Source organism: Bombina bombina, chromosome 1, assembly GCF_027579735.1.
Source record: "Bombina bombina isolate aBomBom1 chromosome 1, aBomBom1.pri, whole genome shotgun sequence".
In the NCBI taxonomy this organism is placed as follows: Eukaryota; Metazoa; Chordata; class Amphibia; order Anura; family Bombinatoridae; genus Bombina; species Bombina bombina.
In genome coordinates, this window is record NC_069499.1 from 531,183,228 (window position 1) to 531,198,227 (window position 15,000).

General features: G+C 40.7%; 1 protein-coding gene across 3 annotated transcripts in view; it reads left to right on the top strand.

Annotated features, from left to right (window-relative positions):
• The window catches only part of CREB1 (cAMP responsive element binding protein 1), a 448,507-nt gene that overhangs the window by 81,577 nt on the left and 351,930 nt on the right, over positions 1 to 15,000 (top strand). The gene's annotated exons all lie outside the window — the stretch shown is intronic.

The window sequence follows — 15,000 nt, forward strand, 5'->3', positions numbered from 1 at the left end:
TTATCCCTCATAAACTGAAGTTGGGAGACCCCTGTAGCTTTGTCTGTGTTGTTACGTATTACTCGCATCAGTTGTGATTTTATGATTCCTATGAGTAACGCTGGTGGGTGACAACTATTGGCACATAATAATGAGTTCCTATCGGTGGGCTTATAATACAGTGTAGTGCCTATTCTACCATTTTGTATGTATACATTAAGGTCCAGGAAATGTACTTCTGCTGCACTGTGTGTTATTTTGAATCTCACCGGTGTGTTTGTGTTGTTAATGTATTGGAACCATTCTAATAGTGTGTCTTGTCCTCCCCTCCAGATTAAAAAGACATCATCTATATATCTTACATAGAAAATTATAGATGTTATGTCTTTGTTCCACAGATATGTCTTTTCAAACTCAGACATGTATATGTTGGCATACGATGGGGCCATATTTGACCCCATCGCCGTGCCGGATGTCTGCAAGTAGTATTGAGTTTCAAATCGAAAGTAGTTGTGTGTGAGACAAAATTGCATAAGTGTCATGAAGTACTCAATTGGGGGTCCCTCATATTCTCTATCTTCAATGAGATGGTTCCTGACTGCTGTAAGCCCTTTGTCATGAGGGATGATGGTGTAGAGACTGTTGACATCCAGGGTTACCAGGATGTCCCCAGTCTCCACAGCAACATCCCTCAGTTTGCGTATGAGGTCATTTGTATCAGCGATGTAGGATATTGTTTTCTTTACTGTGGGTTGTAGTAATATATCGAGTAACTGTGCTACCGGTTGTGTCATGGATTGTACCGCCGACACAATCGGTCGCCCTGGTGGTCTATCCATAGTTTTATGGATTTTGGGCGTGGTGTATAGAATTGGCACTTTTGGGTATTTAGTAGTACAGAATTCATATAAGTTTTCATTGAGATATCCCTGCTGGAATCCAAGTGTTAAGACTTGGTCAAGTTCCTGCTTAAATTTGCCCGTGGGATCTCTTGTTAGTGTGGTATATGTTTCTGCATCACTTAACTGTTGCAGGATGTCCTCTCTATAGGACGTGACAACCCAGAGTTCAGAAGGAAATGGTGTCACATCCTAAACAAGTGCTCCCTAGATTTAGTACTCCTAGTAATTGAAGAGGTTACTAATATACTAGGAAGAGTGAAGATAGAAATATCAACATTTGAGGAAGCACATAACACCACACTTACATTAGACCAACAAGAAAATTGGCTACTCAAACTAAATCAGCAGATAGAAAAATATAAAACAGATCTAACAGTTTTCAAAAATAGAAAACTTGACGCTGTTAATGCAGATTATACTCATGGTAGGGTATATAAATGGCTAACTAACTCTACAGAAGGTAGAAATAGAAGAACCTATAGACCCAGACGAGTGCAATTTGCAACAATAGATACAAGTGGTGCTGAATCGTCCGAAACGGACACTAACACCTCACACACGACCTCTATGTCACCAGGTACATATACACCACAAACAACACGAGGTGACACATATATACATAGGGGACACTCCACCCCAGAACGACATTTTTTAGGGGTAACCACCAGGTCACGGGGAGGAGGAGGAGACAGAGGCCACACATCAGGAGGGCGGGGAGGAAGATACAGGCCAGCACGCCGCAACAGAATGAGGACATAGTAGTCAATCTTAGTGAACACATACTAACTATAGCAGAAAGACAAGTCCTCAACAAAGGCCTAACATTCATACCAAGCCATAGCACTCCAGAATTAGAACTTAAAATAGATATGTACAAACATAATAGAGTGCTAAAAATTAAGGAATTCTTCCAAGACACCCCCACACAAAAGACAGAAATGTCTCCACTAGATAAATGTAAAAAGGCAAGTACATTTGAACCGCACAGTAATAGCGCGTCAACTAAAACATACATAAGACTCACCACGCAGGACCTTGAAACAATAAGAGTTAACAAAAAATGGGCACATAACTTAACACAAGAAGAAAGACAAGCCATCAAAACTTTGCAGGATGATCACTCAATGGTCATTCGCCCCGCAGATAAAGGCGGGGCTATTGTCCTTTTGAACTATTCAGACTATAGAGAGGACATCCTGCAACAGTTAAGTGATGCAGAAACATATACCACACTAACAAGAGATCCCACGGGCAAATTTAAGCAGGAACTTGACCAAGTCTTAACACTTGGATTCCAGCAGGGATATCTCAATGAAAACTTATATGAATTCTGTACTACTAAATACCCAAAAGTGCCAATTCTATACACCACGCCCAAAATCCATAAAACTATGGATAGACCACCAGGGCGACCGATTGTGTCGGCGGTACAATCCATGACACAACCGGTAGCACAGTTACTCGATATATTACTACAACCCACAGTAAAGAAAACAATATCCTACATCGCTGATACAAATGACCTCATACGCAAACTGGGGGATGTTGCTGTGGAGACTGGGGACATCCTGGTAACCCTGGATGTCAACAGTCTCTACACCATCATCCCTCATGACAAAGGGCTTACAGCAGTCAGGAACCATCTCATTGAAGATAGAGAATATGAGGGACCCCCAATTGAGTACTTCATGACACTTATGCAATTTTGTCTCACACACAACTACTTTCGATTTGAAACTCAATACTACTTGCAGACATCCGGCACGGCGATGGGGTCAAATGTGGCCCCATCGTATGCCAACATATACATGTCTGAGTTTGAAAAGACATATCTGTGGAACAAAGACATAACATCTATAATTTTCTATGTAAGATATATAGATGATGTCTTTTTAATCTGGAGGGGAGGACAAGACACACTATTAGAATGGTTCCAATACATTAACAACACAAACACACCGGTGAGATTCAAAATAACACACAGTGCAGCAGAAGTACATTTCCTGGACCTTAATGTATACATACAAAATGGTAGAATAGGCACTACACTGTATTATAAGCCCACCGATAGGAACTCATTATTATGTGCCAATAGTTGTCACCCACCAGCGTTACTCATAGGAATCATAAAATCACAACTGATGCGAGTAATACGTAACAACACAGACAAAGCTACAGGGGTCTCCCAACTTCAGTTTATGAGGGATAAATTTATACAGCGAGGATACAAAAAGAATATGGTAGATACAATTGTACAAGAACTACTACCGTATACACAGACAACTCTTATGAACAAAGAAAAAAACAAAGATACAACTAACAGGCTCATAATGGCAACTACATTTTCACCAAATACCAGTGATGCTGGCAAGATCCTAAGGAAACATTGGCCTGTGATACAATCGGACCCAAAACTAAGATTTGCACATAATCTCACACCGATGATTGCATACAGGCGGGGTACAAATCTAAGGGACCTGCTGGTCAAAACAGACCCCAAAAAATGCTATCTAAAGAAAGAAAAGGTTAACATCAAAGGTTCATATAAATGCCTGGGCTGCACAACGTGCAATGGCCTAATAGCCACTAAGACCTTCCACCATCCGCATACTAACAAGGTGTATCACATCAAACACTCTCTGTCGTGCAATACAACACATGTAATCTACCTACTCTACTGCCCATGTGCCAAATTCTATATTGGTAAGACCAGTGGGACATTACGTGAAAGAATGGCTAACCACAGGCGGGCGATAAGGGTGGCACTAGACACAGGCAATTCAGACCAACCTGTAGCCAGACATTGCACTCAAAAACAACATCAAGTCTCCAGCATCAGATACATCTTAATTGACCACATCCCCCAGCTTGACAGAGGAGGCGATCGTAATAAAGCCCTTCTCAGACGAGAAGCAGAATGGATGTATAGACTGGGCACAATACACCCAGGGGGGCTCAACTCAGCACCAGATTTTAAGGCACTGGTGTAGGTAGGAGATACATACAAAGGTACGATGGCCAGATACTGTGCACCGGATCAAGGTGGGGCTGAGACACAGACCCCAAGGGGGGTAGTGCCCTAGTCATATACCTTGGATCAGAGCAGGGGGAGACATGAAAGTGCCTCCCACTACTCTTGGAGTAAGACACAGAAGGGGCAGGTTACCAGTAAAACAACAACTCCCATAACCTTGATACACAGTAGCCTATTACAACAACAGATAAACATGGAAAGGATGAACAACATCTAAAGACACAACAGGACGGAAATAGACTGATAACTGGAAGTGGAATGGCTATGCACACAGATCCAAGGCATAGAAGTCTAGGAGACAGATGCACCACAGTGGGGACACTTGAAAATCCTGTATACAAAGAGACAACCTTAGTAAAATAAATAACAAACAACAATATATAGAAAAAATAATAAAAGCACTAAATAAGAGGACATGCTACATCTAAATGTACAAAATAATATGATAATAGAATAGAAACTAAAGAAACTATATGTCAGAAATGTATGTGTAAAAGATGCAAGGTACCTATAGGCACAAATAGATCACTAGCCTCTAAGCAGACACCTTTTAAGACACAAGGGTCTAAGGAAAGAGGGGCTGAGTAACGCAATACGTGCACCTAGGGGAAGAGTAAATACACATACATATTAGATTGCAGTGGGGCAACCAATAGACCTCTAAATCTAAGTGCAATAAAGGAATTAATGGAATATGGCTATATAAAGATTGCAAGACACATAGAGAATACATAGCCAGCACTACTGGGTAACCATGGTAACCGAGGTAAACATAAAAGGCACAATTAACACAAGCTATTGCAAATAAACACATAAAAGTTAATACCCACACAATGCACAGTATATAGACTACACAGAGAAAGTGGAATGCAAAAATATAAAGTTTGCACAAATCAGCACACTAGTGTGAGAGTGATTAGAATACGCTGCAGTAGTGACAAGTCAGTGTATCACAAGAACACAAGTAAAATAAGGCAATGAAATGTCTATATGAGAATAACAGGCATATAGTAAACAAAAATACTTAAGAGTATAAGTTGGAAATATGTAAATGCTGCACGGATAAGGTATATTGTGAATATACGAAACCGGAAGTCACATGACATGAGGTACTTCCGGTTACAAAGCACTGGAACGCATAGTGCGTTCCAAACACGAGTGGTTGGCGGTTTTCTGGGACACCAAGGAAGACACAGGTTATTAAGATTTGATTAATTGGTTTGTTTGTATAAATATATGTTTTGTTACACTTGAATGTTATGCTGATGATGGGGACAAGCTCCTCGAAAACGTTCCATTAAAAAAGAGAATTTTGTTGATCTCATTTTGAAAAAAGACCTGAGAGTGCTGTCATTTGTACAGGAAATATATATATATATATATATATATATATATATATATGTATATGTGCATATATATATACAGTGGGACCTCGGTTTACGAATTTAATGCGTTCTCCGGGACGCTTCGTATTGCGAAAAATTCGTAAACCGAAACACGGTTTCCCATAGGAATGCATTGAAAACCAATTAATGCGTTCCGGAGGTGAGAAAAAAGGCTCCAAAACCTGCTGCAAAAGGCTCCAAAAGGCTCCACAACTTGCTGCAAATGGCTCCAAAAGGCTCAGCAACTTGCTGCAAATGGCTCCAAAACCGGGACACTTGTTTCGATTCGTATTGCGAAAAAAAATCGTAAAACGAAACACGGTTTCCCATAGGAATGCATTGAAAACCAAATAATTTGTTCGTATTGCGAAAAAAATTCTTAAACCGAGGCATTTTTTCTTCTGTTAAGTGTGATCAGTCCACGGGTCATCATTACTTGTGGGATATTATCTGCTCCCCTACAGGAAGTGCAAGAGGATTCACCCAGCAGAGTTGCTATATAGCTCCTCCCCTCTACGTCACCCCCAGTCATTCTCTTGCACCCAGCAACTAGATAGGTCGTGTGAGAGGACTATGGTGATTATACTTAGTTTTATATCTTCAATCAAAAGTTTGTTATTTTAAAATAACACCGGAGTGTGTTATTACCTCTCTGGCAGAGTTTGAGGAAGAATCTACCAGAGTTTTGCTATGATTTTAGCCGGAGTAGTTAAGATCATATTGCTGTTTCTCGGCCATCTGAGGAGTGAGGTAAACTTCAGATCAGGGGACAGCGGGCAGATGAATCTGCATAGAGGTATGTAGCAGTTTTTATTTTCTGACAATGGAATTGATGAGAAAATCCTGCCATACCGATATAATGTCATGTATGTATACTTTACACTTCAGTATTCTGGGGAATGGTATTTCACTAGAATTACACTGTAAGAAAGACATAAAGTTGTTTAATAACTAGAGATTATGTTTAATGTTTTTGCTGGAATGTAAAATCATTTTCATTTACTGAGGTACTGAGTGAATAAATGTTTGGGCACTATTTTTCCACTTGGCAGTTGCTTAAATCTGTTTTTTCTGTCAGTTTCTGTTCTCCCTCACTGCTGTGTGTGTGGGGGAGGGGCGCTTTTACTATGCATCAAATATTTTCTCTCAGCAGAGCTGTGAGAATTATAGTTTGACTGACATAAAAACGTTTATTCTGTAATTTGTTTCCTGCTTTCAGAAATTGTTATCTTTGCTAATGGGATTAAACCTTTGCTAAAGTTGTGTTGTTTAATTGCTGAGGGGAACAATCCTTTGCTAAAACTGTATATTCTGACAAAGATTGATGCTATAACTTAATTATTTTAACTGTTATAATTTTTTTCTGTGCTTCTTAAAGGCACAGTTCGTTTTCATATTATTTGTAAATTACTTTGAAAAGTATTTTCAAGTTGCTGTTTATTTGCTAGTGTGTTAAACATGTCTGATTCAGAGGAATATCTCTGTGCTATATGTGTTAATGCCAAACTGGAGCCCAATAGAAATTTATGTACTAAATGTATTGATGCTATTTTAAAAAAACAGTCAATCTGTACAAATTGAACATATTTCACCAAACAACGAGGGGAGAGTTATGCCGACTAACTCGCCTCACGTGTCAGTACCTGCATCTCCCGCTCAGGAGGTGCGTGATATTGTAGCGCCGAGTACATCTGGGCGGCCATTACAAATCACATTACAAGATATGGCTACTGTTATGACTGAAGTTTTGGCTAAACTACCAGAACTAAGAGGTAAACGTGATCACTCTGGGGTGAGAACAGAGTGCGCTGATAATGCAAGGGCCATGTCTGATACTGCGTCACAGTTTGCAGAACGTGAAGACGGAGAGCTTCATTCTGTGGGTGACGGTTCTGATCCAAATAAACTGGACTCAGACATTTCAAATTTTAAATTTAAGCTTGAGAACCTCCGTGTGTTACTAGGGGAGGTATTAGCGGCTCTGAATGATTGTAACACTGTTGCAATCCCAGAGAAAATGTGTAGGTTGGATAAATATTTTGCGGTACCGACGAGTACTGACGTTTTTCCTATACCTAAGAGACTTACTGACATTGTTACTAAGGAGTGGGATAGACCCGGTGTGCCTTTCTCACCCCCTCCTATATTCAGAAAGATGTTTCCAATAGACGCCGCCACACGGGACTTATGGCAAATGGTCCCTAAGGTGGAGGGAGCAGTTTCTACTTTAGCTAAGCGTACCACTATCCCAGTGGAGGATAGCTGTGCTTTTTCAGATCCAATGGATAAAAAATTAGAGGGTTACCTTAAGAAAATGTTTGTTCAACAAGGGTTTATATTGCAACCTCTTGCATGTATTGCGCCTGTCACGGCTGCAGCAGCATTTTGGTTTGAGTCTCTGGAAGAGACACTTCAATCATCCACACTAGATGACATCACACACAAACTTAAATTCCTTAAGTTAGCTAATTCATTTATTTCAGATGCCGTAGTACATTTAACTAAACTTGCGGCTAAAAATTCAGGATTCGCCATTCAGGCACGCAGAGCTCTGTGGCTGAAATCCTGGTCAGCTGATGTTACGTCTAAATCTAAATTGCTTAATATTCCTTTCAAAGGGCAGACCTTATTCGGGCCCGGCTTGAAAGAGATTATTGCTGACATTACAGGAGGTAAAGGTCATGCCCTGCCTCAGGACAAGGCCAAAGCCAAGGCTAGACAGTCCAATTTTCGTTCCTTTCGTAATTTCAAAGCAGGAGCAGCATCAACTTCCTCTGCACCAAAACAGGAAGGAGCTGTTGCTCGCTACAGACAAGGCTGGAAACCTAACCAGTCCTGGAACAGGGGCAAACAGGCCAGAAAACCTGCTGCTGCTCCTAAGACAGCATGAATTGAGGGCCCCCGATCCGGGACCGGATCTAGTGGGGGGCAGACTTTCCCTCTTCGCCCAGGCTTGGGCAAGAGATGTTCAGGATCCCTGGGCGTTAGAGATCATATCTCAGGGATACCTTCTGGACTTCAAATCCTCTCCCCCAAGAGGGAGATTTCATCTGTCAAGGTTGTCAACAAACCTAACAAAGAAGGAAGCGTTTCTACGCTGCGTACAAGATCTTTTATTAATGGGAGTGATCCATCCAGTTCCGCGGTTGGAACAAGGACAAGGGTTTTACTCAAATCTGTTTGTAGTTCCCAAAAAAGAGGGAACCTTCAGGCCAATCTTGGATTTAAAGATCCTAAACAAATTCCTAAGAGTTCCATCGTTCAAGATGGAAACTATTCGAACAATTTTGCCCATGATCCAAGAGGGTCAGTACATGACCACAGTGGATTTAAAGGATGTTTACCTTCACATACCGATTCACAAAAGCCATTACCGGTATCTAAGGTTTGCCTTTTTAGACAGGCATTACCAGTTTGTAGCTCTTCCATTCGGACTGGCTACGGCTCCAAGAATCTTCACAAAGGTTCTGGGCACTCTTCTGGCGGTACTAAGACCGCAAGGAATTTCAGTAGCTCCGTACTTAGACGACATACTGATACAAGCTTCAAGCCTTCAAACTGCCAAATCTCATACAGAGATAGTACTGGCATTTCTAAGGTCGCATGGATGGAAAGTGAACGAAGAGAAAAGTTCTCTCTTTCCACTCACAAGAGTTCCCTTCCTGGGGACTCCGATAGATTCTGTAGAAATGAAGATTTACCTGACAGAGGACAGGTTAACAAAACTTCAAAGTGCATGCCGTGTCCTTCATTCTATTCAACACCCGTCAGTAGCTCAATGCATGGAGGTAATCGGACTAATGGTAGCAGCAATGGACATAGTTCCTTTTGCACGCCTACATCTCAGACCACTGCAACTGTGCATGCTAAGTCAGTGGAATGGGGATTACTCAGATTTGTCCCCCACTCTAAATCTGAATCAAGAGACCAGAAATTCTCTTCTATGGTGGCTTTATCGGCCACATCTGTCCAGGGGAATGCCATTCAGCAGGCCAGACTGGTCAATTGTAACAACAGACGCCAGCCTACTAGGTTGGGGCGCTGTCTGGAATTCTCTGAAGGCTCAGGGACTATGGAATCAGGAGGAGAGTCTTCTTCCAATAAACATTCTGGAATTGAGAGCAGTCCTCAATGCTCTTCTGGCTTGGCCCCAGTTAACAACTCGGGGGTTCATCAGGTTCCAGTCGGACAACATCACGACTGTAGCTTATATCAACCATCAGGGAGGGACAAGAAGCTCCCTAGCAATGATGGAAGTATCGAAGATAATTCGCTGGGCAGAGTCTCACTCTTGCCACCTGTCTGCAATCCACATCCCGGGAGTGGAGAACTGGGAGGCGGATTTCTTAAGTCGTCAGACTTTTCATCCGGGGGAGTGGGAACTTCATCCAGAGGTCTTTGCCCAAATACTTCGACGTTGGGGCAAAACAGAGATAGATCTCATGGCGTCTCGACAGAACGCCAAGCTTCCGCGCTACGGGTCCAGATCCAGGGATCCGGGAGCGGTCCTGATAGATGCCTTGACAGCACCATGGACCTTCAGGATGGCTTATGTGTTTCCACCTTTCCCGATGCTTCCTCGATTGATTGCCAGAATCAAACAGGAGAAAGCATCAGTGATTCTAATAGCGCCTGCATGGCCACGCAGGACTTGGTATACAGATCTGGTGGACATGTCATTCTGTCCACCTTGGTCGTTACCTCTGAAACAGGACCTTCTGATTCAGGGTCCTTTCAAACATCAAAATCTAACTTCTCTGAAGCTGACTGCTTGGAAATTGAACGCTTGATCTTATCAAAGCGTGGTTTTTCTGAGTCAGTTATTGATACCTTAATACAGGCTAGGAAGCCTGTTACCAGAAAGATTTACCATAAAATATGGCGTAAATACCTATATTGGTGCGAATCCAAAGGTTACTCTTGGAGTAAGGTTAGGATTCCTAGGATATTGTCTTTTCTACAAGAAGGTTTAGAAAAGGGGTTATCCGCTAGTTCCTTAAAGGGACAGATCTCAGCTCTGTCCATTCTGTTACACAAGCGTCTGTCAGAAGTTCCAGACATTCAGGCTTTTTGTCAGGCTTTGGCCAGGATTAAACCTGTGTTTAAAGCTGTGGCTCCACCATGGAGTTTAAACCTTGTTCTTAACGTTTTACAGGGTGTTCCGTTTGAACCCCTTCATTCCATTGTTATAAAGTTGTTATCTTGGAAAGTTCTATTTTTAATGGCTATTTCCTCGGCTCGAAGAGTCTCTGAGTTATCAGCCTTACATTGTGATTCTCCTTATTTGATTTTTCACTCGGATAAGGTAGTTCTGCGTACTAAACCTGGGTTCTTACCTAAGGTAGTCACTAACAGGAATATCAATCAGGAGATTGTTGTTCCATCCTTGTGCCCAAATCCTTCTTCGAGGAAGGAACGTCTTTTGCACAATCTGGATGTAGTTCGTGCCCTTAAATTTTATTTACAGGCAACTAAAGATTTTCGACAAACGTCTTCCCTGTTTGTCGTTTACTCTGGTCAGAGGAGAGGTCAAAAAGCTTCTGCTACCTCTCTCTCTTTTTGGCTTCGTAGCATAATTCGTTTAGCTTATGAGACTGCTGGACAGCAGCCTCCTGAAAGAATTACAGCTCATTCCACTAGAGCTGTGGCTTCCACTTGGGCCTTTAAGAATGAGGCCTCTGTTGAACAGATTTGCAAGGCTGCAACTTGGTCTTCGCTTCATACTTTTTCCAAATTTTACAAATTTGACACTTTTGCTTCATCGGAGGCTATTTTTGGGAGAAAGGTTCTTCAGGCAGTGGTTCCTTCTGTATAAAGAGCCTGCCTATCCCTCCCGTCATCCGTGTACTTTTGCTTTGGTATTGGTATCCCACAAGTAATGATGACCCGTGGACTGATCACACTTAACAGAAGAAAACATAATTTATGCTTACCTGATAAATTCCTTTCTTCTGTAGTGTGATCAGTCCACGGCCCGCCCTGTTTTTTAAGGCAGGTAAATATTTTTTAAATTATACTCCAGTCACCACTACACCCTTGGCTTCTCCTTTCTCGTTGGTCCTTGGTCGAATGACTGGAGGTGACGTAGAGGGGAGGAGCTATATAGCAACTCTGCTGGGTGAATCCTCTTGCACTTCCTGTAGGGGAGCAGATAATATCCCACAAGTAATGATGACCCGTGGACTGATCACACTACAGAAGAAAGGAATTTATCAGGTAAGCATAAATTATGTTTTTCCCAGAATTTTCATTCGTAAACCGAAATTTCGTTTACCGAGTCGTTTGTTAACAGAGGTCCCACTGTACAGTTGTATGCAAAAGTAATACAGTAATTTTTCAGTAGTGAAATGAGGTTTATTGGATTAACAGAAAATGTGCAATATGCATCAAAATGAAATAGACAGGTGTATACATTTGGGCATCCTTGTCATTTTGTTGATTTTAATACATTTAACTACCTAGCACTGATTAATTGGAACACACAATTGTTTTGGTGAGCCCATTAATCCTTGAACTTCATAGACAGGTGCATCTAATCATGAGAAAGGGTATTTAAGGTGGCCAATTGCAAGTTGTTGTTCTCTTTGACTCTCCTCTGAAGAGTGGCAACATGGGGGCCTCAAAACAACTTTCAAATGATCTGAAAACAAAGATTGTTCAACATTATGGTTTAGGGAAAGGCTGCAAAAAGCTATCACAGAGATTTAAGCAGTCAGTGTCCACTGTGAGAAACATAGTGAGGAAATGGAAGACCACAGGCACAGTTCTTGTTAAGGCCGGACGTGGCAGGCCAAGTAAAATAAGAAAAAAAAAAGATATATGTACTAGACACACCAATCCTCAAGGGGGCGCTCTTAAACGGGTATATAATGACATAAGACAGCATCAAAACAACAGTGGTAAATCAAAAATGACAATGAGAACAATCATAAACATACAAATAATAGTCCATAAAAACAAAATCCAAAAGAGTACTCCAAGAAAAAAACAAATGGTCAGCTCTCTGTCATCGGAGGGTCAAGATCCTGATGATTCAAATGCTCTAGGAGAGAAGAAAGCAGACGCCCAATGGCCTAATACCATATACACAGAGTGAATAAAGTTAAGCAAAATGGATAATCACAAACGGATAGCACCTGCGTATGCAAATAAAGCAGACTGGAACCTCATGTTTCCAAGCTAACTGGATATGAGGAGCTGGATATTCAAAGGTGAATCCCCACTTGTAGATTTCAAGGTTTTTCCTATATGAATTGAGACAGAGACAACATAGCCCAGCACATTTTGGTACAAAAATGTGTGTATTGTGAAAATAAACACACATATTCCAAAGCACCTCCAGGTGCATTATAAGCAGACTGGGGCTTCTCAGTCGTCCAGCTGACTGATTCCAAGGATTGAACAGCAGGTGCAATTAAAAACTCCCAAAGAGTTCAGAGATGATAGATACACATCCTAAAAAGCAGCAGCAAGTGTATAGATAAAAAATATACTTTAATAAAAACGACGCGTTTCTCAGCCTTGTTAAGGCCAGAAGTGGCAGGCCAAGTAAAATATCGGAAAGGCAAAGGATGGTGAGAACGGTCAAAACGGCCCACAGACCACCTCCAAAGACCTACAACATCTTACTGCAGATGGTGTCACTGTGCATCATACAACAGTTCAGCGCACTTTACACAAGGAGAAGCTGTATGGGAGAGTGATGCGGAAGAAGCCTTTTCTGCACACACGCCACAAACAGAGTCGCTTGAGGTATGCAAACGCACATTTGGACAAGCCAGCTTCATTTTGGAAGAAGGTGCTGTGGACTGATAAAACAAAGATTGAGTTATTTGGTCATAACAAGGGGCGTTATGCAAGGCGGCAAAACAACACAGTGTTCCAAGACAAACACTTGCTACCCACAGTAACATTTGGTGGATGTTCCATCATGATGTAGGGCTGTGTGGCCAGTGCCTGTACTGGGAATCTTGTTAAAGTTGAGGGTCGCATGGATTCCAATCAATATCCGCAGATACTTGAGAATAATGTTGAGGAATCGGTCACAAAGTTGAAGTTACGCCGGGGCTGGATATGTCAACAAGACAACGACCCAAAACACTGCTCAAAATCTACTCTGGCATTTATGCAGAGGAACAAGTACAATGTTCTGGAATGGCCATCCCATTCATCAGACCTGAATATCATTGAAATTCTGTGGGGTGATTTGAAGCGGGCTGTCCATGCTCTGCAACCATCAAACCTAACTGAACTGGAGATGTTTTGCAAGGTGCAATGGTCCGAAATACCTTCATCCAGAATCTAGACACTCATTACAGGCTATAGGAAGCGTCTAGAGGCTGTTATTTCTGCTAAAGGAATCTCTACTAAATATTGATGTGATATTTCTGTTAGGGTGCCCAAATTTATGCACCTGTTTAATTTCATTTTGATGCATATTGCACATTTTCTGTTAATCCAATATACCTCATTTCACTACTGAAATGTTATTGTGTCCTTCAGTTATTTGCTGACCCAAACACCCAATTATTTATAAATGAAAATTATGGAAATTGTCAGGGGTGCCTAAACTTTTGCATACAACTGTATAGGTATATGTATGTGTGTGTATTTATATGTACTGTATATGTATGTATGTATGTATGTGTGTGTATATATATATATATATATATATATATATATATATATATATATATATAGTCAAAATTTCCACTAGACATTGGCGAGTAAAAATGTAAGTGTCCAGTGAATGTTGGGCTACCTGCTGCAAATATTATCTATAGAGATATTATATATCCATGAAAGGAAAGCATATGATTTCCTCTAGAACTATAGTGACCCCATTAGTGCTTAGACTGTTATTTCTGAGAGGGTAAACAGTGGCAGAGAGAGATTGGAGAGGAAAAGTGTGAGTTGAGAAAAATATAGCGTTAAGAAAGAGTGGAGAGAAAAAAAGAAAGAATGAAGAGGAGGGAGAGAGTGTGAAAAGAAAATATGGCCCAAGAGAGAATGGAGGGGGGTTAAAAAGTGAGTTTGGAAAAAGGAGGCAGTGGAGAAAAATAGATGAGATTATAATTATAAAACAATTCTTCAAGGTCTGCTATGACCTCACATTAATGTCAACGCTCTCTGTACTCTCTCAGTTCAACAAAAAAATTCTGTCCAGCTGTTGTGTTCCCCAGAACCCTAGATGATGTTGCTAACTGCTATTCACTTATTTTTGTTAATTTATTACTGTATGTAGCCTTATTTAATTTATTATATAAAATAAACAGTATTTAAAAATTACTTCACAATAAGCTGTTTCACATGGCTAAACATATGCATAGAGGAGGTGGGTTAGTGGGTGTGGTATGGGTGGGTAGTGAGTGGGATCAAAATTGGCGAGTAACATTTTGGGCTGGCTAGTAGCTTAGGGCTTGAAATGTTAAGCCCTGTGTGTGTGTATGTGTATATGTATGTATATATTTATGTATGTATGTATATATATGTGTATGTGTGTATGTATATTGTATGTGTGTGTATGTGTGTATATATATATATATATATATATGTATGTGTATATATATATATATATATAAAAATAATGTGTGTGTGTGTGTGTGTATATATATATATATATATGTATATATATATATATATATATATATATATATATATATATATATATATATATATATACATATATATAATGTGTGTG